At 42.9% G+C, this 24,844-nt stretch overlaps 1 pseudogene; it reads right to left on the reverse strand.

Annotated features, from left to right (window-relative positions):
* Positions 1–1,432: 1,432 nt before the first annotated feature.
* Positions 1,433–6,828, reverse strand: LOC138980553 (uncharacterized; annotated as a pseudogene).
* Positions 6,829–24,844: the final 18,016 nt, after the last annotated feature.

The raw sequence follows: 24,844 nt of genomic DNA on the forward strand, positions 1-24,844 counted from the left end.
TCAGCTCCGAACAGAGCCCTCAATCCGCCGTCTCCCTGAACCCAACACTCTCATCTCATCAGATCTCTGACCACCACCAGGCAAAACTCCTGGCTTTTTTGGTAAGGCAGGGAAAGAGTGGGATCTCTCAGACCTCGAGTTTGGCGTGAGGACGTCTCAATCTCGGCGTGGGGAGACAAACCTACAAAAGTCACTTATCACCCTCCCTGATTCGATCAGCGAAACCTAATTTGCGCCAGCAAGTTTTGTCTTAATTGCTTTTGTCGCTAATCCGGAGAAGGGCCGCGGTGGTGGCCGCTTGCCACGGAGCTCAGGCGGGTCCAGATTAGAGAAGGGGCGACGGCAAGGGTGGGAAGCAAATAGAGATTTGAGGGCCGCAAATCGAGTTGAGGGCAAATAAAAGGATTCCTCGCGGAACGGGCGACGGGGGGAGGGCTCGGTGAAAGGCGAGGGCGCTAAAAGTAAATGATGTCTGAACGCGGGCAGGGGGAATTAGCGAGCTCCTCCACGCTTCTCCATCGAATCAATCTGCCATTTGCGCGTTATCCGTTCTGATTCTCGCCCCTAACTGGATCGGCAAGCAAAAATCTGACACTAGCGTCGTAGGGTAGGGTTAGTAACAGGGAAGACAGAGTTTGGGGCAAAATGACAAGAGCAATCGGATTGGGAAGGAAAAGATGCCTCGCAGCGCTTCTTTACAAGGAGGGCAAAGCTCCATCGTCATCTCTCTGGAAGCGTGGTTCCAGTGTGGACTTGCTTGCTTGCTTGTTAAGACCTTGAGTGTTGGGGTGTCCTGCTGGTTGAGTTTGATACTGATGTTTGGATGTTGGTCTTTCTTTGTGTGTCTGCATGTCTTTCTCTTTTGCTGCCTGATTTCTTTTTGTCCTGTCTCTCTTTGTGTGTCTCTATGTCCCTTTCTACTTGCATAGGGCCCCTTCTATAGGGGTTGTTTGTGCTTTACTATGTCTGTTTGTTTATTCGTTTATTTGTCTCTCTATCTATACAAATAAATACATACACATACACCCACCCCACACACACACGAGTTGCCCATCATGGAGGTTCTTGTACCTGTTAAATGCTCGCTCTCTCTCTCTCTCTCTCTCTCTCTCTCTCTCTCTCTCTCTCTCTCTCTCCCGCCCCCCCCCCCTCCCCTCTTCCGAACATTTATTTCTCTCTTTCTCACTCTCTTTCTCTCTCTTTATCCCTCTCTCTCTCTCTCTCTCTCTCCCCCCGCCGCCCCCCCCCCCCCCCCCCCTATCCCCGACACTCTCTCTCTCTCTCTCTCTCTCTCTCTCTCTCTCTCTCTCTCTCTCTCTCTCTCTCTCTCTCTCTCTCTCTCTCTCTCTCTCTCTCTCATTAGTCTTATTCTTGTTGCGTATTATCTTTTCCGTCATCTGCGGTTTGATCGTAGCGCAACCCCAGCCTCTGGCAAGCCTCCGTGCAGTAGATTCTAGAGCAGAATCCAGAGAGGCAGTTTCTGCGGCAATAATTCGTCAGGGTCTCCGTGATTCCGCGGCATTGAGAGTAGTACGATGACGCTGAGAATTGGTAGTTGTTGTTGATGTTGTTGTTGTTGTGACTGCTTCCGTAGAAGTACTGATGATTCGACAAGGATGGAACTTGCGAGTTGGGCCTAAGATACTGGTTGCAGGTGTTTTGGTTAAGTCCGCTGGATTGTCCGTAAGGATTTTTCGAGTTGAGTGTTGGGTTGATGACGCTGTGTTGATTGTGTGACTGGTACTGCGGAGGGTTCACAATGAGCTATATCCAGGATCACTGGGATTGGTTTGGTCCGGTTTGTATCCAGCGTTGAGACTGTTGCTGGAAATGACTGGCGATTGGTTGCCGTTTGTACCGGAAGCGGACGAGATGTCAACGTCGGCGCAGCCGTAGAACTGCAGCCGTCACAACATGTTTTCATGGCGCCGACTCCTTCGCATCCCCATGAATTGCCTGTTTTATATAAGCAGATTTTTTTTAGTAAGGTTAGTTTGTTTGTTATTTAGATATATAAGCTAAGATCAGGTTAGATCAGATGAGATCACATTAATGTTCATGTAAAAATAAAAATGGGGAATTGTCTCTCAGCACCAACCTTTGGATGATGGAGAGAGCGTTGATGTGGGTGGGTGGTGGGTTGGTGTGTGGATGGATTACATTCAAAAATTACACCTTCGCCAATGTTTGAAATTTATTCAAAACTGACAAATTCTGCTCTACACAAAAGGCAGATTGTTGGTATGTGTACACATGGAAGAGTGCTTTCATCCCAGGTGAATGCCTGGACAGATCTGGGTTGTTGCATACATCATTTACACGGGAAGGAATGTATATTTAACTTGCACCGATCACAGAACGAACAGCAAAGGATTAGACACAGTTCATATATAGTATAATGTACAACTGGAGGGAAACAATATGCACAACGTATAACAAGTCGCGTGGAGCGATATAAAAACATGTAGTCAATCTGTCGGCATCTAACTAAAAGATACACTCCAAGAACCAGTAATCGGCGAGACTACATTCAAATAGGCTCGCCTAACCAAACGCTCGTCCTCACCCAGACACTCTTATGTCAAGTTTAATGAAGATCGGCCCAGTAGTGTTCTCTGAATCGTTCTACACACACACACACACACACACTCACACACACACACGCACACACACACACACGCACACACACACACACTTACACAAGCACACACACACACACACACACACACACACACACACACACACACACACACACACACACACACACACCACCCTCGTCTCGATTTCCCGTTTATGTTAAAAAATTTAGTCAAAACTTGACAAATTGAAAAAATAAATAATAATCAGACAAAATTAAAAAAAATAAAAACTGTCTCACCTGCGTTGTACTTCCCCTGCAACACACACTGCGAACAAGTCAATCCTTTGGGTAAAAGAAGGCGTACGCTGCGTACACCCTGATCATAGGTAGCGATCCTGTAACGGGTAGATCCATCTGGTTGTCGCAGAAGGAATCTGAAACATCACGAGGATTTGATCGAGAAAACACGTCGCGGAAAGGCGTGTTGGCAGCGCACTTTCTCAATAATACAAGAATAAGGTAGAATTTTTGTTGGGCTAGGTTAATTACCTACCAGTGGAAAAATCCAGCGTACGAACGATATAGCCGGAATCAGTGTAGACAAACCATGTAAGAGGAGATTTTGTCAAGAATTGATTGGCTTTTGTACACGAGTGTCAAACATTTAGCAAGTTCAGGAAACATAGCTCACGTTTAATGCTTTATTCTTTGCCAGAATGTGTGTGCAGAACTTTTCCCCCTCGTTTGTTTTGCTTTCCCCGAGTTACCACAATTTGAACTTTATATGCGTTTGAACGTGCACTTGCATTTTTAAAATTTTTGTTATCGAACGCATTTGTTTTTACTCAACTGCAGTTGTCCCTTTACGGGCGTTATGGTTCTCTACACCACCATTAAGGGTGAATTCGACCCCTGAGAAAAACAGTTATATAATTTTTTTAAAGTGAATTTTCTGTTGGTTCTTCTCTTCTCTTCGTCTGTCATATGAGCGTTGATGCGTTGAGCTGTCGTTATGCGCCATACATGGCCCAGCTCATCCGGCTTCAGCGTGTTTTTATATCGGAGTGATCCTTCTCCTAGACTGGTGGCTTTACAGGGCTGTCGAGTCCAGTCTACCCGGCTATTTGGCCATAGCTGGCTGGTTTGTTTATCTGAGGTGACCTTCCCCAGGGCTAGAACTTAAAATGCGGCTCTTGTTCGCATGATGCTCCCGTCATTGGACACCTGGGGTATTTCTTGAGTGTAACAGTGCCACCTGTTACCCCGCCCCCTCCTGTTGGAAGCACCGCCAGTTGGTCCGCGACTGCTTATTCGTCCTGGCAAGCCTGGCTTATTTCGCAGCTAACCTCCATATCTGAAGGCCATCACACTATCCGCCACCTGTGAACGCGCCTGGTTGGGGGTGGTCGCCCCTACAGGTGTTGGTTCAAGGAGTGCAAGAAATTACAAACAAAACTAATAGACAATTGCTTGCTAATTTCTAAGAGAATAACTTAAAGTTAAATATGGAATATCAGACTTTAAAAAATCATTAAATAAAAATAACCAGCATGAAACACACACAAAAACATAAAACTAAACGTGTAATACAAAATATATTCAAAACGTGTTTCCATTCAAGGTAAGCTATTCCTTTAGCCGCAGTTAAATTATGAATACCTCCTTACACGCTAAATGGTATGAACTGTTGTGCTTCTACTACCCCTACACCCACCCATTTTTACAGAACACATGCTTTTAATATACCCACGAGAAAAAAAGTAGCTAAAACCCACTTGACTGTCTTTTTAACAGATAATAGTTATGCAAGTTCAAGGATTACTAGGCCTATAGTAAATGAACAAAACGTAAAGTATGGCGTTAAGCGCTTATTTATAAGATAGTGTGTGATATTTGAAGATGGGGTATCTGACTTTGCACAAGAAGCACTTTGCTAAATAAAACAAACGTAACATCAAAAAGAAAGAATACGTAATTTTGATTATTACTTTATAAATGTTTTCTTCTTTTTTTTTTTTTTGGGGGGGGGGGGGGGACTTTAATCGGGCGAGTTACCTATTTTCCTTCGTACTCTCAGGGGTAGACTCTAACTTTAACACAGCCATACTCAGTTTTGAAGGAAAGTGCATGCCGCTTTTTCTTTTGATTCAAAATGTGCTGAACACTGGAATAGATGACATCAAGTTTAGTGTGCAAATGTGATTAAATGCATGCCTATGTCAGTTTACACTCGAAGGATGTCCATGCACTTGCAGGTCGGCGTGTATTTTGACCAAGGAGGTCTAATAGGCCTACTTTGGACGCCACCCTTGGCTTATCAGGCTCCAATGTAGGATTCGAACACAGAAAGTTATCTTCGCAAGGCTAAAGCCCTTTGACTGAACTGACGGGCCCGTCACGTGTGTACTCTTCGGGCAATTTCTAGGGGTATTACTCCAATTATGGATTTGAAAAAGGGAGTGTTTTTTTTCTCTATGGAGTACACCTTGTCTGTATTTACCTGTTGAAATCAGAAAAAAAACTGGCAAATTAGCAGCAAACGTTCCCAAATGACGACACTTACCTGTCGAGACACTGCTGAGTGACGCGGCGGGTGGGGTTGTTGTTGGGACACAGCCTGAACTCAAAGTAGCCCAGGTGGCTGGTCGTCAGATCCACCTTCACCGTGATCGTCTCCCCTTGCCGGTAGTGACGCACGATGATGCCATTTGCATACTTCCCGCCAGCCTCGTGGTCACGTGGTCTGTCGTAGCGATCACCGCACACCCCGCATTTACCTCCGTTCATCTCCCACTGCGCCTGTAGGGAATGAGGTGAACAATTGACACACAACTTTCTTCTTATAATTATATTCTCTTTTAATTCTGTAACAGCACAAGCGGATCATCATACTTGAAGACTGATAATATACCTGTGGTAACAGCAGTTTAGAACCTGAGCGTAGGCTGCATCATGTCTTGACAGGTGGAACGTAGTTTTAGACACGGCATAGTTAGACTTATAATCTAGAAGGAAAAGACATCAATTCAAATTATGTTTTTCGTCAACTATAAAAACAAACAAACACACACAAACACACACACGCACACACACACAAACACACCCACACACACACACACACACACACACACATACACACACACACACACACACACACACACACACACACACGCACACACAATTAAACAGATGAAACGCATCGTGACTATAATCACACGATTTCTAATACATACATCTTGTTGAAATAGAACTCCAAGCATGCGACCCTTTCGATTATTCTGAATTTGCAAAGGCTTAAAAGTATACAGATCTGTCTCTGAGACGAGTATTTGAGTTATCAAGGTTGATGTATATTTACAGCCGAAAGCAAACGCTTGTATCTTAGTTCGTCACACCCGCGATGGGTGAAAGCAAGTGACCTTTTCGCCAACATCTCAGCACTACGACGCGACATTATCATGATCGTTATTGCCTTCATTTTTGTTTTGTGTTTCTGTTTTTTGTTTTTAGACAATCAGTAAATATTAAAAACAGAAAATTCAACAAACGGGTAATAGTTATTACGTGCTTGGGTGCGTAATATGGAACACTGTCAAACAGTCCACACTGCTTTATAAGAACACGCTTCAACTTAGTGATTGATTCCAAAATATATAATTTAGAATTATTTTCAGTTCGACTAGAAGCATCAATGAAGCACAACACAAAAACTAATTAATATATGATGTTAAGAATAATGTTTGGAAATGTGAGCGCTAGCCAGATAGTGTTGATAATGTTTGTTTTATAATGATCTCAGGATGCCTCTTCGTCCGAGTCAATGACTGACACCAGTCTCTTTGTTCGAAAAAAATAGGAGCTGGTCCCTTTCCCATGTGTTCCTTTTCTTACTGTCTGTCTTTACTTATGTCTTTTGTTTTCATGTGTTCTGTTTCTCTTCCTCTCTGTCTGTCTTTCTTTCTTTCTTTCTTTCTTTCTTTCTTTCTTTCTTTCTTCTTATTTTCTTCCTCTGCTTCTTGCACCTTTTTTTCTCCAAACCAAATTGGACTAATATATGTAAAACTTACACTGAATCCTCCACAGTACGACGCCGTGTCATCATAGTCGGGAGGATTGTTGAATCTGTATCTCCACATACTTGCCCGTGACGGAGGATCAATCAGACGACCGTGACCACTGACTAACGTTGACTGAACACCAATCAACACCAAGAAAACCAAGATGCGTCTAGCTTTAACTGATTCCATTGTGATAAGCTCTGAAAAAAGTACGGCTTTCGTAGACTTTTTACACTTCTAGGATGTGGTTAGGTTTGTGTTCTAATTATCGTCTTCGGTGTCTTCTCGAAATGTCTGATCTTCTTCTTCTGATGGATCTTCTTGATGAGGCTAATACCGTCAGTATTCGCAGAGAACTATTTTTGGAAACAAAGCTGTTGACATTCCAGATGCTGATATTTTCTTGTTTTGTCCAGTTGGCAAGAAATGAAACGATGCAAGATCAAACACCCGATGTGAAAGCCCAGCTCTCTTCAGCGGATGCGAATACAGACGCTGTAGGTATATATACTAGACACAAATGAAATTAAGTTACCACACGCATAAAATGTTTCACTATCCACAGGAAGTCAGACAAAAGAAACTTTTCACAAATGCTCTAGCGATCATCGGTTCACAGCCATCTTATATAGACAAGGCCAAATATATCTCCCTCTTGCCTTACTCCACGTTCCCATGGTTTGATGACAACACAGACAAGCGCCGAGAAACACAGCAATGTCCCTTGCTGGCGACACCGTTTGTCACTGCATGGTGGTGATTCACTGATGGACAAGTTTAGTCTTGTCGCTGATGGGGGTATCTGTACTCAGTGACATCATTGTGTAAGATCTGTATCCGAAGGCTGGATAACGGGTTGTCGAGGGCAGATTGGAATCCCCCCATGCCATCTAGCCTGTTGCCATAGTTGTGTTCGAATTGTGTTGGAAAAAGTGTTACAATTAGATAAGAAGAGTATCACATCACTTTGTGCAACTGTGCTTTGTTTATGTTGTCAGTACACCGGGACACATAAAATCAAAGATTTTAATCTCTTTGATGAAATGATCATTTGTTTTTCTTGCAAATCCTAAAAAATCACTGTTTACAGCTTAAAAAACATACTATATACGAGTTGCAGTCAACATTAGCAACATTGATATCCCTAATAAAGACGCCAAGAACATACCTTCGAAGTGGGCGCACACGGGTTTTTTTGCACGGCGACACATTTACGAGAGGCCACTAGCTCCTCCCCCCCCCCCCCCCCCATCCTTGGTTTTTTTTCTTTTCTTTTTTTACCTCAGCTTAACATGTCACTTTATCGAAGGACTTTTGACCTTTAAAGGAACTTACACCACGAACAAATTGATTCAAACCGCAGCCATGCAAGCTAAATTGAATAGGCTCTTAATGCATTATAGAACAGGGTTGTAGTACAATGTGCAAGCGTCGTACAGTAGTTGGAACACTTTGAAACTAGTATTTTGAACCACACGTTTCTATACGGTTTACAAAAGAAAAAAACACCGCGTGATAACTACGAAAGCTCTAAACGCAAGAGATGTGTGCCAAGATACGCTGCCTGCATTTATAATCAGTTGTCACGCTCTTAACAACAGTGCATTAAATGTATAAAATCCTTCATGGGGTATTTCAGTTTTTGTTTGTTTGTTTTGTAATGTGGATGGCCAAAAAGAAATGCAAATTTTCAAAATGCATGTGAGTGCTTCGGACAACTGAACGGGCATTCAAAGCAACACGAAAGTCCAAAGAATAAAACAAGGAATATGAAACAAAGAAGAACAAACAAGAAACATAAAAACAAACAGACCGACAGACCGACCAACCGACCGACAGACAGACAGACAGACCGACCGACAGACAGACAGACACTGACACACATACAGACAGACAAGACAGACACACACACACACACACACACAAATGCACACACACCCACACACACACACACACACACACACACACACAGACACACACACACACACACACACACACACACACACACACACACACACACACACAAACACACACACACACACACACACAGACAAACCGAAAACGTTTTCCAGCTTGACTGACTGACTGACTAGTTGATTTTCACGTCCTCTAAGGACCAATTTGGACAGTTAATATGCTATGTTGGGGGACAAAACACTAGACAGACATGCAAACAAAGAACACATACGATCGGTGTTATAGTTCTTGAAAGCTGTTGTTGGGGTGTTTCAAAATCGGGCTGAGAGTTAAGATTTTGTTGGAAGTCGTTATAATATGCTTTAGGAGGAATAAGGTTGGTTTTTAAATGAACATCTTGGATTGAAGCGTTTTTGTGTGCGTGTTTGCTTTTTTATTTATCATTATGTTGTTGACATGCTCAAATAAATAAATGAATAAATAAGTGACTGAATAAGTAACGTAAATAAATACATAGCTTGAAAGTTAATTAATTAATAAATGACTATTTGAATCTCTAACTAGACAATGAAAAACATATAACTAGCTAACTAGATATATCAGAATGTTCCAGCTTGAAGGCAATGCGCTAAGTAGATACGGAAAAGTCTCGATTTTTGTTCTGCATTACGCACTAGAAACAGCATCTGAAAAGGACAAGACCTATACCGTTCGGCATGCCATAGCATCATTGCAAGACAGGGTAAGTGAACGTATTATTGAACTGTTTTGAAAAGAGAACTGATTTCTTCTTTCATTGACACGCGAAAGGTCTTCAAAATCTGTCTTTTTTTTTATTCTGTGTATATATTTTAACGAGGGAAACCTAGCTTATCAATATTATTTCATGGTTGGGAGCGACTGTGCATTTTTTTTCCAACTGTATAATATAGACAGTACCTCATGCAAAATCAAACTGTTTTCCGCATACGGTAGATGAATAAACGGCCTTATAGCACAGTGATTTGGATTGACATAAACGGCATCATAATCTACCCAGACACATCTGCCTGGTTGTTTGGTTGCTGTTTTTTTGTCGAGTAGTTACGATTCTAGAAACCTCTGTTCTGATACACGTCTTTAATTTGTTCATTATCAATAAAGGCTTATTTAAGTATTATCAAGTTTAACCATTTGAAACCGTGAGTAAGGTTTTTCTCCTAGATTGCCAGTCAATTTGGACGAACGTTTTACTGCAGTGTCTCATTACTAAGTAGAAAGAATAACTCTTGATGATACCATCATTTAGTGTTGGGAATCACATTTGCTTATCAAGTCTTTTGGGTTAAATTACAAATACAAAATACTTGTCTAACCCCCAGAAAGCATTAAGCGAAAGAACAACGTTTCTTCGCAACAGCGGAACGATTAAAAAAAACTTGATTCATATGGATTTTCGCCATCATTCCAAACTAATGACCAGCTAGCAGGAAGTTTGGCGAGTTTGGCGACACAGAACTTCAAGGGAGAAAACTGTGTGTCGACGCGACAGTGACTCGCTTAATAGTTGACAGCTTCGTTGATATGTTATCTCCCTTGGACTTCCGTGTATCTTCTGTTGCTAAGCTGAAATGACAGGCAGAGTAATTTTCTGGTTGGAATACAATAAATATGTGTTAAGTAGACATAAGTTCAGTTTTCATCTGTCTTACATTAGGTATAGGGAGCTTGGACGGCAATGTAGTGGGCCTGTTCATTTCATATCATACCACAGTACTCTCATTTCTAAGAAGCTCGGGTTGCTTCATCCTAGCAGCAACAAAAGTCGTGTTACCCAAGTGTGTGCGTTTAGTGCTATACTAACTGAACTACCAGACGACCCAAGTACAGTGGAGTCCAGCTATTATTATTATGGTGAGCTTATATAGCGCGAACCACAATTAACTGTGCTCTCCGCGCTTTACATATTAATTTCTGCCGTGTGAAATGGAATTTTTTTACAGACAGACAGACAAACAAACATTTTTTACACACAATATATATAACGCATTCACATCGACCAGCAAACCTCAAGCCTGTTAGGCGAGCATTCACCTTTCGCGGCCTTTATTCCAAGTCACACGGGTATTTGATGGACATTTTTATCTATGCCTATACAATTTTGCCAGGAAAGACCCTTTTGTCAATCGTGGGATCTTTAACGTGCACACCCCAATATAGTGTACACGAAGGGACCTCGGTTTTTCGTCTCATCCGAACGACTAGCACTTGAACCCACCATCTAGGTTAGGAAAGGGGGGAGAAAATAGCGGCCTGACCCAGGGTCGAACACGCAACCTCTCGATTCCGAGCGCAAGTGCGTTACCACTCGGCCACTATAACGAACCTGGGTATAACGAAATCCCGCTTTTAATGAACTGCCATTGATTTCCCGGCAGACAGCCTTCTATTTCTTACTTGTTACTTTCCGACTACAACGAACCTTTTGAACTCATTTGCATAACGAACCCCTCTTATAACTGTAACCGAGTGCCGAAACACTACGATCACCTCGGGAAGCGAAGTGCAATCAAACAGGATTGAAAATGTTAGGGCTAATTTCTTAGCCCTATAAAAACCCGAAGGTTTCCATGAACATACAGACAATCGGAAACCACCAGACCCCATCACAAACAGAACTCTACAAACCACAGGTGTTGACTTTAAAGGCCAACAACCCGGGTGCAGAGTCCGTTGTGAAAGGAGCGGTAGCCTCCCCTCCCCTATCACAATCGCCCCCGTTTGAAATGAACTTCGTCCCGAAGTTCCGAACCGGGAGACCACTGTCCATCCCAAGTTCGCAGAATGGGAACAGCACGAAAATGTTCAGTGGTCATATTATGCCATTACATGAACATATCATGCCGAGTCCCATCCTGCTCGCAGCGCCAGATGTAACCGAGTGCCGAAACACTACGATCACCTCGGGAAGCGAAGTGCAATCAAACAGGATTGAAAATGTTAGGGCTAAGAAATTAGCCCTATAAAAACTGTTATGCAAACCCGAAGGTTTCCATGAACATACAGACAATCGGAAACCACCAGACCCCATCACAAACAGAACTCTACAAACCACAGGTGTTGACTTTAAAGGCCAACAACCCGGGTGCAGAGTCCGTTGTGAAAGGAGCGGTAGCCTCCCCTGTCACATAACAAACACGTTTTCATCGCCCCAGAGCCGTTTTGTCTCTAAAAGTCACAAGGCTACAACGAACTGATGTCAATAATTGTCTCCAAAGACAAAAATACACAAACGCAAGTGCACATCGCGTGATGAGCGAACTCTGAACAAACCGCGGGAGGTGCACGGAACAGCCACAGCCACTGTGTTTTCACTATTCCAATCAGCTGCTAAGCTATGACTGTGCTCAGTACACACCAGTACACATCGGGCACAAACACGTTTTCATCGCCCCAGAGCCGCTTTGTCTCTAAAAGTCACAAGGCTACAACGATCTGCGTGTGCGGCGAGATCACAGGGCAGCTGGGTGGCCTTGTTTATAGACACTCAGCGACCTTCTTCCCAGGGGTCATTGACCTAGTTTTAGCTATGAGAGGTGGTTCTCCTTTCATATATGGCTGGGGGAAGGGAGAGAGAGAGAGGGGGGTAGCTGGCTAAACTCAGTGGGGTGTCTGGTGTCACTGTCAGCAGGAAGATCATTGGAGAGAAATAGAGAGGTGCACTCTTCCACACAGTTTCCAAGCATAAGTTGTCACGGCTTTAGGGTAGGCAGCGAGGGAGAGTGAGAGCGGTGTTGTGTTTAGTGTATTTCCGACTGAAGAGTGAAAAGTCACTGCCACAAGATCGGCATGCAGTCAATAAAGCCAGACAAAAAGAAAATAATCAACTTGATTATGACATGCAGCTCTATGCTGCTTTTTATTCAAACTGGTTTTCAAGGTTATTCTCGCAAAGCATCTGCACATGTGCCTCTGTGCTGTGTTTGTGTGGCTGCTTTCGTATGTCAGTGCATGGTGAGTGCGGTCACTGCCTTGAGGATTTATTTTATCTCCTCTTTTCAACACCATTCATACAAATCATTTTTTACAGAACGTTTAAAGAAATATTAGGAGTTTGTTGTTATTGTTTAGTAGCCACAAGAAGTGGTTAGCATAGACTCAATCCTGTTGTTTGTGTGTCTCTGTGTGAGTGTATGGGGGAGGGGGTGGTGTGGTCACCCCTCTCGTGAGGTTGAAAACTCTACAGCGAATTACTGATATAACGAACTAAAATGCATCTCCCTTGAGATTCGTTGTACCCGGACTCCACTGTAGTATGTGTCAGTGGGGAAGAACAACACACAGCCCGTGATAGGCAAGCAGCCGAGGCTAATGCCAAGAAACAGTGGCAAGAACCTCCACACAGTCGACTCCCCGTTCTGCTTGCCCCACCTGTGGAATTAAGGAACTGCCGAGCCCTGCCCTACGTTTCTTTGCAAGAGCGCCCTCGGTAGTCGCTTTATGTGCTGGGGAAACGACATGCTTTTGTGCGAGCGGGTTCAAGATGGCGGACGAATGTCAGCCAATGAGCAATGCAATCGAGTTTGACAGACGAAACAGGCATTGATTACAAGCGAAGACATTGTCCACCTTTTAAAATCCTAAGCTTTTTTTGTCAGAGTTTCTATTGATATAACATCTATAACTGTACCCTAACATCTATAACTGTACCCTAGTTTGGCTCCCTCCCTTTTCAGACCACACTTCCTCAGTTTGTGTGTGGTGTTTGTGTGTGTGTGTGTGTGGTGTTTGTGTGTGAGTGGTGTTAGTGTATGTGTGTGTGTGAGTGGTGTTAGTGTATGTGTGTGTGTGAGTGGTGTTTGTGTGTGAGTGGTGTTTGTGTATGTGTGTGTGGTGTTTGTGTGTGGTGTTTGAGTGTGGTGTTTGTGTGTGTGTGTGTGTGTGTGGTGTTTGTGTGTGGTGTTTGTGTGTGTGTGTGTGTGTGTGTGGTGTTTGTGTGTGGTGTTTGTGTGTGGTGTTTGTGTGTGTGTGTGTGTGTGTGTGGTGTTTGTGTGTGGTGCTTGTGTGTGTGTGTGTGTGGTGTTTGTGTGTGGTGTTTGTGTGTGTGTGTGTGGTGTTTGTGTGTGGTGTTTGTGTGTGTGTGTGGTGTTTGTGTGTGTGTGTGTGTGTGTGGTGTTTGTGTTTGGTGTTTGTGTGTGTGTGTGTGTGTGTGTGTGGTGTTTGTGTGTGTGTGTGTGTGTGGTGTTTGTGTGTGTGTGTGTGTGGTGTTTGTGTGTGTCCTGGTGTGTGTGTGTGTGTGGTGTTTGTGTGTGTGTGTGTGTGTGTGGTGGTGTTTGTGTGTGTGTGTGTGTGTGTGGTGTTTGTGTGTGTGTGTGTGTGGTGTTTGTGTGTGTGTGTGTGTCTGTGTGTGGTGTTTGTGTGTGTGTGTGTGTGTGGTGTTTGTGTGTGTGTGTGTGTGTGTGGTGTTTGTGTGTGTGTGTCTGCGTGTGTGTGTGTAGTGTGTAGTGTGTAACTATCCTGTGTAGTGTGTAGTGTGTAACTATCCTGTGTAGTGTGTAGTGTGTGTAGTGTGTGTGTGTGTGTGTGTGTGTTTGTGTGTGTGTGTGTGTGTTTGTGTGTGTGTGTGTGTGTGCGTGTGTGTGTGGTGTTTGTGTGTGTGTGTGTGTGTGTGCGTGTGTGTGTGTGTGTGGTGTTTGTGTGTGTGTGTGTGTGGTGTTTGTGTGTGTGTGTGTGTGTGGTGTTTGTGTGTGTGTGGTGTTTGTGTGTGTGTGTGTGGTGTTTGTGTGTGTGTGTGTGTGGTGTTTGTGTGTGTGTGTGTGGTGTTTGTGTGTGTGTGTGTGTGTGTGTAGTGTGCGTGTGTGTGTGTGTAGTGTGTGTGTAGTGTGTGTGTGTTTGTGTGTGTGTGTGTTTGTGTGTGTGTGTGTGTGTGCGTGTGTGTGTCAGTGTGTGTGGGTGTTTGTGTGTGTGTGTCAGTGTGTGTGTGTGTGTGTCAGTGTGTGTGTGTGTGTGTGTGTGTGTGTCAGTGTGTGTGTGTGTTTGTGTGTGTGTGTGTGTGCGTGAGTGAATGTGTGTGTGTGTGTGTGTGTGTGTGTGTGTGTGTGCGTGTCTGTGTCTGTGTCTGTGTATGTAATTGCGTGTGTGTGAGAGCGCTCTGTCGTTTTTGGTTTTCTTTTATTATCATAGTTTTTACACAAGCCTCTCTATGTGTTCAGTATTATACTTTCTTTTCTTTCCGCGTATGACGAACACTCACCAAGAAACAAACAAAACAGTGAAACAAACAAACAAATAATAAAACAGATTTAAAGCCATTCTGCTGGTAACTAACCACTGCTTTCGCTCTGTTACACCAGAGTTATCGTGACAGCTTCAATTGGCGTGTTGTTTGCTGATGCTTTCTGGTTTACTTTGCTGGAATTATATATACTGAGCAGCGTTATTTGGCGTACGTGTGTTACGCGTGATTGTTCTGAAAAGTGACTATTACATGATTGTTCTGAAAGTCTACTATTTATTTCATCGTAAACATGTAAGCCCTCATACGTGATTGTTCTGAAAGCTTACTAATTTACATGATTGTTCTGAAACTCTTCTAAAGGTAAACTTGCTTCACCCGTGAAATGTTGTCAGATATGGAACAATATGTATACCCCACCCCAACGAAGTTGGGGGGGGGGGGGGGGGGGGTTAACTGGATTCACTTTGTCCATCTGTCTGTGTGTATGTCTGTATGTATATGGAACAATATTTTGATACAATGATACTAAATCTTTAGTGATATTGATATTCATACCCCAGCCCAATGAAGTTGGAGGGGGTATACTGGATTCACTTTGTCCGTCTGTCTGTGTGTATGTCTGTATGTACATGGAACAATATTTTGATACAATGATACTAAATCTTAAGTGAAATTGATATTTATACCCCCGCCCAATGAATACAAACTCAACAAGTAATACGTTCCATACATTGAACATGTCTTCTTTATTGTTCTCAACTCAAAATTCAAATTAAATGTCCAAAGACAAAAATTATTTATAATCTTCAAAAATGTAATGATTCTTCTTGAGTATTCCCAACTCAAAATTCTAATTACAGGTTTAAAGGGACACATAGAAACTTTTGATTTTCCCTCTTTGCCATGCTTAGGTGGCTAGGTCACCAAAATGGATCGAAAGGCATGGCAAAGAGGGAAAATGGAAGCTAATTTTTGCCCCTTTAAAGACGAAAGGCACAACAAATAATTTTCACAAATGAAACTTTTTTTTTTATGAACTAAAAATTCAAGTGGAGAGGGGATGAGAGACGTGAGGAGATGGCCGGGGTTGCGAGATGGGTGGGGAGTCTGGGCTATAAAGTTCTTGCACGCGAGACAATATACTTCTTTTGTGTGTGTGTGGGGGGGTATTTTGTTTATCAACTCTCTCTCTCTCTCTCTCTCTCTCTCTCTCTCTCTCTCTCTCTCTCTCTCTCTCTCTCTCGAATCAGTTCGAGTCCCAACAAGTCTCAATACCTTCAAAAAACACCTCTCATTACATTTAATGTCAAATTATGAAAAGTCACAGTGATGGAAGACTTCGTTCTGATTATTTTCATATTGATCATATCTGTCCATAAAGCATCAGTGTTTCATAACGCAAGAATGTATGTATAGCCTACAACGTGTATATAGTCATGTGAATAGTTTCTCTGCCTTGCTTATCTTTTGTAATTGTTTTACGTATGTATATATATATATATCTATGTATTCAAGATTAGAATAGTCCCTCTCTGGGCGAGGGCTGGTTGAAAAGAAGCTCGTTTATATTGCTTATGCTACAACCCTCGTAAAATAAAATTTGATTTGATTTGATTTGATTTGATCTCTTCTCTCTCTCTCTCTCTCACACTCTCTCGCTCTCGCTCTCTCTCTCTTTCTCTCTCTCTCTCTCTCTCTCTCTCTCTCTCTCTCTCTCTCTCTCTCTCTCTCTCTCTCTCTCTCTCTCTCTGTGAATATTTTTGTCATCCTAAATATTGGTCGGGGGGGGGGGCAAAAAGACATGTTTGCCCCCCACACCCCAGGAACAGCGGCTGCCCCCCCCCCCCCCCCAGTTTCCGACGCCAGTGCACTGAGTACATACACACACACCACACATACACACACTTGAAAGCTACATTTATTAGCGCATCTCTGTTTTCAGTGACACTTGTTTTTTTATTACACAGCAACCACCAGAATTTTGTATATGAATTATTCAAATGGTTTGATAAAGTGTCAGTTGATATGAACAAACCTCCCCCACCCCCTACACATAAAAAAGGGGAGTGGAGAGACGGATCAACACACATCTGAAGCTGTTGCGCACACAGAACACGGATCAACTCAAACACACTTCGTTGGGCAGGGGTATACATATTGTTCCATATCTGACTACATTTCACGGGTGAAGCAAGTTTACCTTTAGTAGAGTTTCAGAACAATCATGTAAATTAGTAAGCTTTCAGAACAATCACGTATGAGGGCTTACATGATTACGATGAAATAAATAGTAGACTTTCAGAACAATCATGTAATAGTCACTTTTCAGAAATTGTCCGCTAAGTGTCACTTATTTTTTTTATTTTTTATGGTAGGTCTAAAGTCTGATTAGCAGGCTGCCATACAATCGCGTGACTTAAGGTTGCGGGTTCGAATCCACGACCTGGGACGGACAAGGGGCAACAGTATGTGCAGACCCAGAGACGGTATCCATATCCCACCCCCATTTAACCACGTTAATAGACCTCGGTCAATCTGCCACAAGCGCAGCTGGCTGATTACACCTAAACACGCATGTTTCATCTAAAGGCATTCTTTTTCTTTAATCGTCCCCTCTCTGTCGGTGATTACTCTCTCTCTCTCTCTCTCTCTCTCTCTCTCTCTCTCTCTCTCTCTCTCTCTCTCTCTCTCTCTCTCTCTCTCTCTCTCTCTCTAAATTTGGTTTGAAACAGCTTTGCGTGACTTAAGGTCGCGGATTGGAATCCGGCCCGGGGCGGACACGGGTCAACTATTTGTGCAGACCAAGAGACGGTATACATGTCCAACCCCCGTCTCACCACGCGGCGAGTTTTCTTGACCCCGTTAAGGTCAACACTTGTTTGCTTTTGTTTTTTGTTTTTGTTTTCATGTTTTGTTAGGTTCCATGTGAGTACAGATCGTAAAACTTCCTAATGTACGAGGCAAATAAGGGAAGGGCGAAGGTTCGAGCGAACTTGCAGTGAAGTGGCCGGGACATGGGCAAAAGGGGGGAGGGGGAGGGGGGGGGGGGGGTGGTTCATGATTTTTATTGTGCGTTGGCCAACGACTGTCAAAGACCCTTGTCGTAGTAGGAAGCTTCAAGTAGAGACGGGAACCTACACTTCGTCTTCCCGTTTATGACATTCCAGCAGACTTGAAACAGACCAGTCACAGTCCTGTGTTGTGATAAACACGAAAACAGCCATGCAGTGGCATTTTTTTTCGCTAAACACAAATAGTCTCACATACTTTCATACGTTCATTTTTACATTTAGTCAAGTTTTGACTAAATGTTTTAACATAGAGGGGGAATCGAGACGAGGGTCGTGGTGTATGTGTGTGTGTGTGTGTGTGTGTGTGTCTGTCTGTCTGTGTGTGTGTGTAGAAAGATTCAGACTAAACTACTGGGCCGATCTTTATGAAATTTGACATGAGAGTTTCTGGGAATGATATCCCTGGATGTTTTTTTCATTTTGTTGATAAATACCTTTGATGACGTCATATCCGGCTTTTTGTAAACGTTGAGGCGGCACTGTCACGCCCTCATTTTTCAATCAAATTGATTAACATTTTGGCAAAGCAATCTTTGACAAAGGCCGGACTTTGGTATTGCATTTCAGTTTGGTGGCTTAAAAACTAATGAATGAGTTTGGTCATTAAAAATCGGAAACTTGTAATTAAAATTATTATTTTTATTAAACGATTCAAAAACAATTTCATCTTATTGTTCGTCATTTTCTGATTCCAAAAACATATACATATGTTATATTTGGATTACAAACAAGCTCTGAAATTTAAAAATATGAAAATTATGATTAAAATTAATTTTTCGAAATCGATTTAAAAATAATTTCATCTTATTTCTTGTCGCTCCCTGATTCCAAAAACATATAGATATGATATGTTTGGATTAAAAACAAACTCAGTACGCTAAAAAGAATAGAGATACAGAAAAGCGTGTTATCCTGCTCAGCGCGACCACTACCGCACTATTCTGGCTTGTCGATTTCACTGCCTTTGCCACGAGCGGTGGACTGACGAAACTACGAGTATGCGGTCTTGGTGAAAAAAACAGTGCGTTCAGTTTCATTCTGTGAGTTCGACAGCTTGACTAAATGTTGTTATTTCGCCTTACGCGACTTGTTCTCTCTTCTGTTTTCATTTGGTTTTGGTTTTTACTTGGAAGATATCTTCCTCTCCGTATACAAGGCAATTTAGACGAACACAGAATTGGCCATGCTTTTTGACAAGATAGCAGCATCCTTCCACACATGTCATAGCGTGGCTGATTTATTTGACAAGATTGCAGCATCCTTCCACACATGTCATAGCGTGGCTGATTTATTTGACAAGATAGCAGCATCCTTCCACACATGTCATAGCGTGGCTGATTTATTTGACAAGATAGCAGCATCCTTCCACACATGTCATAGCGTGGCTGATTTATTTGACAAGATAGCAGCATCCTTCCACACATGTCATAGCGTGGCTGATTTATTTGACAAGATAGCAGCATCCTTCCACACATGTCATAGCGTGGCTGATTTATTTGACAAGATAGCAGCATCCTTCCACACATGACAAGATAGCAGCATCCTTCCACACATGTCATAGCGTGGCTGATTTATTTGCAGAGTAAATATTGTTCTGCTGAATTAATTTGGCAGACTGACACGTAACGAAATGACACAATTACCCAATTCAATTCACCAAAATACCCACCTCGGCCCCAGCAGTCAGGCTGTAGATATCTGGTATGTGTTAACACAATACACAATACACAATACACAATACACAATCTTTAATTGCCCAAGGTTGGGAATTTGTGATGACATTGCGGTTAAGACACATTTCAAACCAGCCCGTGATATACACCAACACACGCATCATTTATACAATGCGTAGAAGGATGATTGTATCCCATCAAGTAACTCTTAAACCTTTATTTATTTTACATAAAAGAGCACTTAAGGTCATTTTATTTCAAGTCTCGGTTTCAGACGAAGATTATCAACTTTTAAACATCCTTCCACTTAAAATCAAGATTTATGTATAATACGCTATGATGCATACACTCATTATGGGAAGAGCATCAGTAGCCTACCTCTATCTTCTCAATTCACGTCACACAATGTAAGAAACCCCACGCGTAAGTGCCCCACTAAACAAAGAAAGTCTCTCGGGATTCCCAACGTGAGTTATGAATAGAACATTGTGTTATCAACACTCTCGCCTACAAATGCCTCCATGGTCTCGCCCCTGCCTATCTCTCCGACTCTCTTTCTCTCTATGTCCCTTCACGAACACTCAGATCATCTGCCGACTCCCTCAAGCTCAACATCCCCCACACCAAACTCAAAACAGCAGGTCAACGCTCATTTTCTTTCCAAGCACCTAGCCAATGGAACACACTACCTCTCCCCCTCCGCCAACAACAGTCCCTCGAATCATTCAAATCTGCACTCAAGACATTCCTTTTTTCCAAATAATCCATGCATTATACACTGCCCACCCCATCCCACCCTGAATAACTGTACATATTTTAATGTTTGATGGTGTGTGTGTGTGCTAGTGACTTTAAGTCTCCGTGTGTGTGAACGAGTGTATGTGCGCCTTGAGTCGCCTGTTGGTGAGATATGTGCGCGTTATAAATATTCGTATTATTATTATTATTATTATTATCTCTATCTATATCGCTTCACGCGACTTGTTTTAAAGGCACAGTAAGCCTCCCGTAAACCATCACAGATACTGTTACACACAGTACAAACACCCTTCCATTTGAACGCTCACCAAACGGGAAGTGAACATCCTAGGTGCCCTACGTAAAGAGCGAGCAATTTTCAAAGAATTAATGTTGCGGATTGTGTCAGAGACAATCGGACCGTGGTGCGTTTTGGCGCGAGACCTAACTTTTAAAATCTAAATGATAAATTGACAGCTTGTTACACAAACATTCTTAAATCATAAAAGAATTCTTTTTTCATCAAGACAAGATCAGTACAATTCGAAGTTTTGAAAGTTTGAAAAAAGAAAAGCCCGGAAGCAGGGTCACGCAAGGTCGTGGTTCTCGTAGCAGACGACGGTTTATACCTATCGCCAGTTCCTCTGAACAGTCAAAAACCATCGCTAGAGTTCTTTTGAACCACAGCCGTTTGTTTCGTGCATAGTCAGAGGTACTTAATAACGTGCTATTGCAGATAAGCTCACAGCGAGTCGCATTCAAATTACTAACTGACGACTACATTGTGAAAAAGGGAAACTTGATCACACGGGTTCACGATGGCTCAGGGGTAAGATAAACCACGCAAAAAAATGTCTTTGAAAATTGCTCGCTCTTTACGGAGGGCACCTAGGATGTTCCCGTTTGGTGAGCGTTCAAATGGAAGGGTGTTTGTACTGTGTGTAAAAGCCTGACAGTATCTGTGATGGTTTACGGGAGGCTTACTCAATCAATATGTGGCTTATATCGCGCGTATTCCGTGGGTACAGTTCTAAGCGCAGGGATTTATTTTTTTTATTTTTTTTATTTTTATTTTATGCAATTTATATCGCGCACATATTCAAGGCGCAGGGATTTATTTATGCCGTGTGAGATGGAATTTTTTTACACAATACATCACGCATTCACATCGGCAAGCAGATCGCAGCCATTTCGGCGCATATCCTACTTTTCACGGCCTATTATTCCAAGTCACACGGGTATTTTGTGCCTTTAAGTCTAGTCTGCTCTTTTCTTTGGAATTTCAAGCGCTGTCACAAATTCCGTATTGGTCAAGACTTTTAAAACCAGATATTTTTCATTTCCTTTTCAACGGCACATTTCGTTCTAATTTAGCGTGAACGTGTTAATGATTCTAATGCCTTGTTTATTCTACCGTTCACAAGTTTCAGTATGCAAATGTCGTGATGCATTCATTTCATGGCATGCCTTATTTTGCTTGTTCAAAGGTATTTAACTATGGATTTGATTATTATGTCTTTTTAAAACTGTTTGTTTGTTTGTTTGTTTGTTTGTTTGTTTGTTTGTTTGTTTGTTTGTTTGTGCGTTTGTTTGAAGATTTATATAACATATAATCAGAAGATTAGTCCCTCTCGGGGACGAGGGATGGATGCAAAAAAGCAACTTTTTATGCTTATGCCATTAATGTTGTTAATAAAGAATTTGTTTTGTCTTGTCTTATCTTGCCTTGTCAAGTCTTGTATTGTCCCATCAGGGTCATGTGGGTTTTTCGGGCTACGGTCGGCTCCTACCCAGAGTGGAAGTGCTATGGTTCCTATGGGAAGGCTGGGATCACACAGCCGAGTGTCATTCACTTAACGAATGCGACTTTGAGGGTGCTCAGGTTCTGTATACCTGACCAACACCGCAGGTGCGGCAGTTCTCGGGCCTGGTTGACACCAGAATATATTATGACAGTAAGCGTAGAGTGCTGCCCTGTCACGTAGTCTCAAAAACCAAATTGGAAATCCAAAGCATCATCATTATAATCATCCTCATCTCATTAATCATCGAAAATATAAATGGTCCTTGCTCTTGTGGCCCTTCATGCCCGGAGCTCTCATGGTGACCTTGGTCTCAGTGTTCCTGTTCGATCCTTCCCTGAATAGTAGTTCTGCTGTCAGTCTTCAACGTGTGATGTTCTGGGGGGTCGACGGAGGGACGTGGTGGCGGTCTGCTCTTTGGAGGGGACGCTCACTCAGTCTGGCTCCGCGATTTAAAGTCAATGTCGTTTGTAGGGGGCATAGTAGGTAGTGGGCTGCGTCCGTTAGCTCGGGACAGACCCACTACTGAACACCGTCGAAGTGACTCAGCAGAAGTGCAGTGTCATCTTCCGAGTGTAGCCTACTGCAGCGACCCGACATCCCCCCCCTAGAGCGTCTGTAAAATCGACAAGTCTGGCAGCGGAACGAAATTCAGAGGTGGTTGGAGCAGTGAGTGCAGGGACGGGGCGGTGTGAGAGCACAACGGGACAAGGAACAGGTTTGTTTGTTTGTTTGCTTAACGCCCAGCCGACCACGAAGGGCCATATCAGGGCGGTGCTGCTTTGACATATAACGTGCGCCACACACAAGACAGAAGTCGCAGCACAGGCTTCATGTCTCACCCAGTCACATTATTCTGACACCGGACCAACCAGTCCTAGCACTAACCCCATAATGCCAGACGTCAGGCGGAGCAGCCACTAGATTGCCAATTTTAAAGTCTTAGGCCGGGGTTCGAACCCACGACCTCCCGATCACGGGGCGGACGGACGCCTTACCACTAGGCCAACCGTGCCGGTCACAAGGAACAGGTGTAAAGAAAAAAGAAAAAAGAAAAAAAATTCTTGTCTTGTCTTGTCTTGTCTTGTCATGTATTTTCTTTTCTTGTCTTGTCTTGTCTTGTCTTGTAAAATCATAGGCGGAGCTTTGCTAACCTACAAGATAGTTTCCACAAGGAGGAAGGTCAATTTGTAATTTTCTTGTAACAATGCCATGTAGAGGGATTTGTTTTTGTATGCACTGTACTGTGTTGGTCTATTTTCTGTATTCTAATCAAGATTAGTTATAACTATGAGTTTATTTCGTAGATTGACCGTAGCTTGGTGATCATTGCTAATGGTGTTTGTGTGTAAAGTCTTATTAGGTGTGCGTGATTCATTTTGTTCTTCTTCAAGTTCTCCATGCAATTCAAAACCCTATTATTAGGGCTTATATGCATCGTAAGGCCTCCAAACTTCCTTACACCGAGGTTCATCTCGGCGCCTCTATATGAAACCCCTGTAGCCAAGCAAGTGCATGCGCCCTCGTGGACAAGCATCCGCCCCTTGGGTTTCCGCTTACTGTGCGAGATTTTCACTTTGCCGTGAGGTCATGAATATGTTAACTTAATTTATGGTCATAACAAGTGTGACGCACTTGCGCCACTTTGCTACACATGGACGAACACGTGACTCTAAAAATAGAGTGAAAACACGTGCAAATGAAGGAGGTCGCTAACCCGGGCAACAACAATGACTATTTCTTTTCTTTTCTTTTAACCTTCTGTTTGTTCTTGAGCCACTGAGTGTATACTCACATCGGGAACGCAGAAGAAGAAAAAGAAGTAAACTCTCATGAGAACGGACAGCAACAGTGCTCTCTGTCCTGGGGGAAAAAATGGAGAATAATAAAATATGTACATTGATGATTGGGATGGTTGGGATGGTGTGTGTGTGAGCGCGTATGCCTCTGTGTGTTGGGGGTAGGGGAGCGGTGCGTGTATTTGAATGTGAGTGTATCTTTGTGTGAGCATACAAAGCGACACTTTACGATACGACCATACAGATAGACATAAAGGCACACACTGTGACACACACACGCACACACGCACACACACACGAACTGTGACGCACACACACACGCACACACACGCGCGCACACACACACACACACACACACACACACGCGCGCGCGCGCGCACACACACTGTGACACACACTCACAAACAAACACACACACACACACACACACACACACACACATAAGAACACACACCCCTCTCCCTCCACACACACAGGAGGGGCAATGAACGTCGCGAAGAAAAGTAGAACTGCTAACTTTCAAAAAACAAGACACCATCAATCGTGACCCGAACAAAGACCGAACTCTGGCGAAGAAGAAACAAGTCGCGTAAGGCGAAAATACAACATTTAGTCAAGCTGTCGAACTCACAGAATGAAACTAAACGCACTGCATTTTTCACCAAGACCTCGTAGCATCGACAGTCTACCGCTCGTGGCAATGGCAGTGAAACGACAAGCCAGAAAAGCCCGGTAGTTGTTGCGCTGTGCTGCATAGCACGCTTTTCTGTACCTCTCTTCGCTTTAACTTTCGGAGCGTGTTTTTAATCCAAACATATCATATCTATATGTTTTTGGAATCAGGAACCGACAAGGAATAAGATGAAATTGTTTTTAAATCGATCTCGGAAAATTTATTTTAATAATAATGTTTATATTTTTAACTTTCAGAGCTTGTTTTTAATCCGAATATAACATATTTATATGTTTTTGGAATTAGAAAATGATG

This window comes from Littorina saxatilis, linkage group LG1, assembly GCF_037325665.1.
Source record: "Littorina saxatilis isolate snail1 linkage group LG1, US_GU_Lsax_2.0, whole genome shotgun sequence".
Taxonomy (NCBI): Eukaryota; Metazoa; Mollusca; class Gastropoda; order Littorinimorpha; family Littorinidae; genus Littorina; species Littorina saxatilis.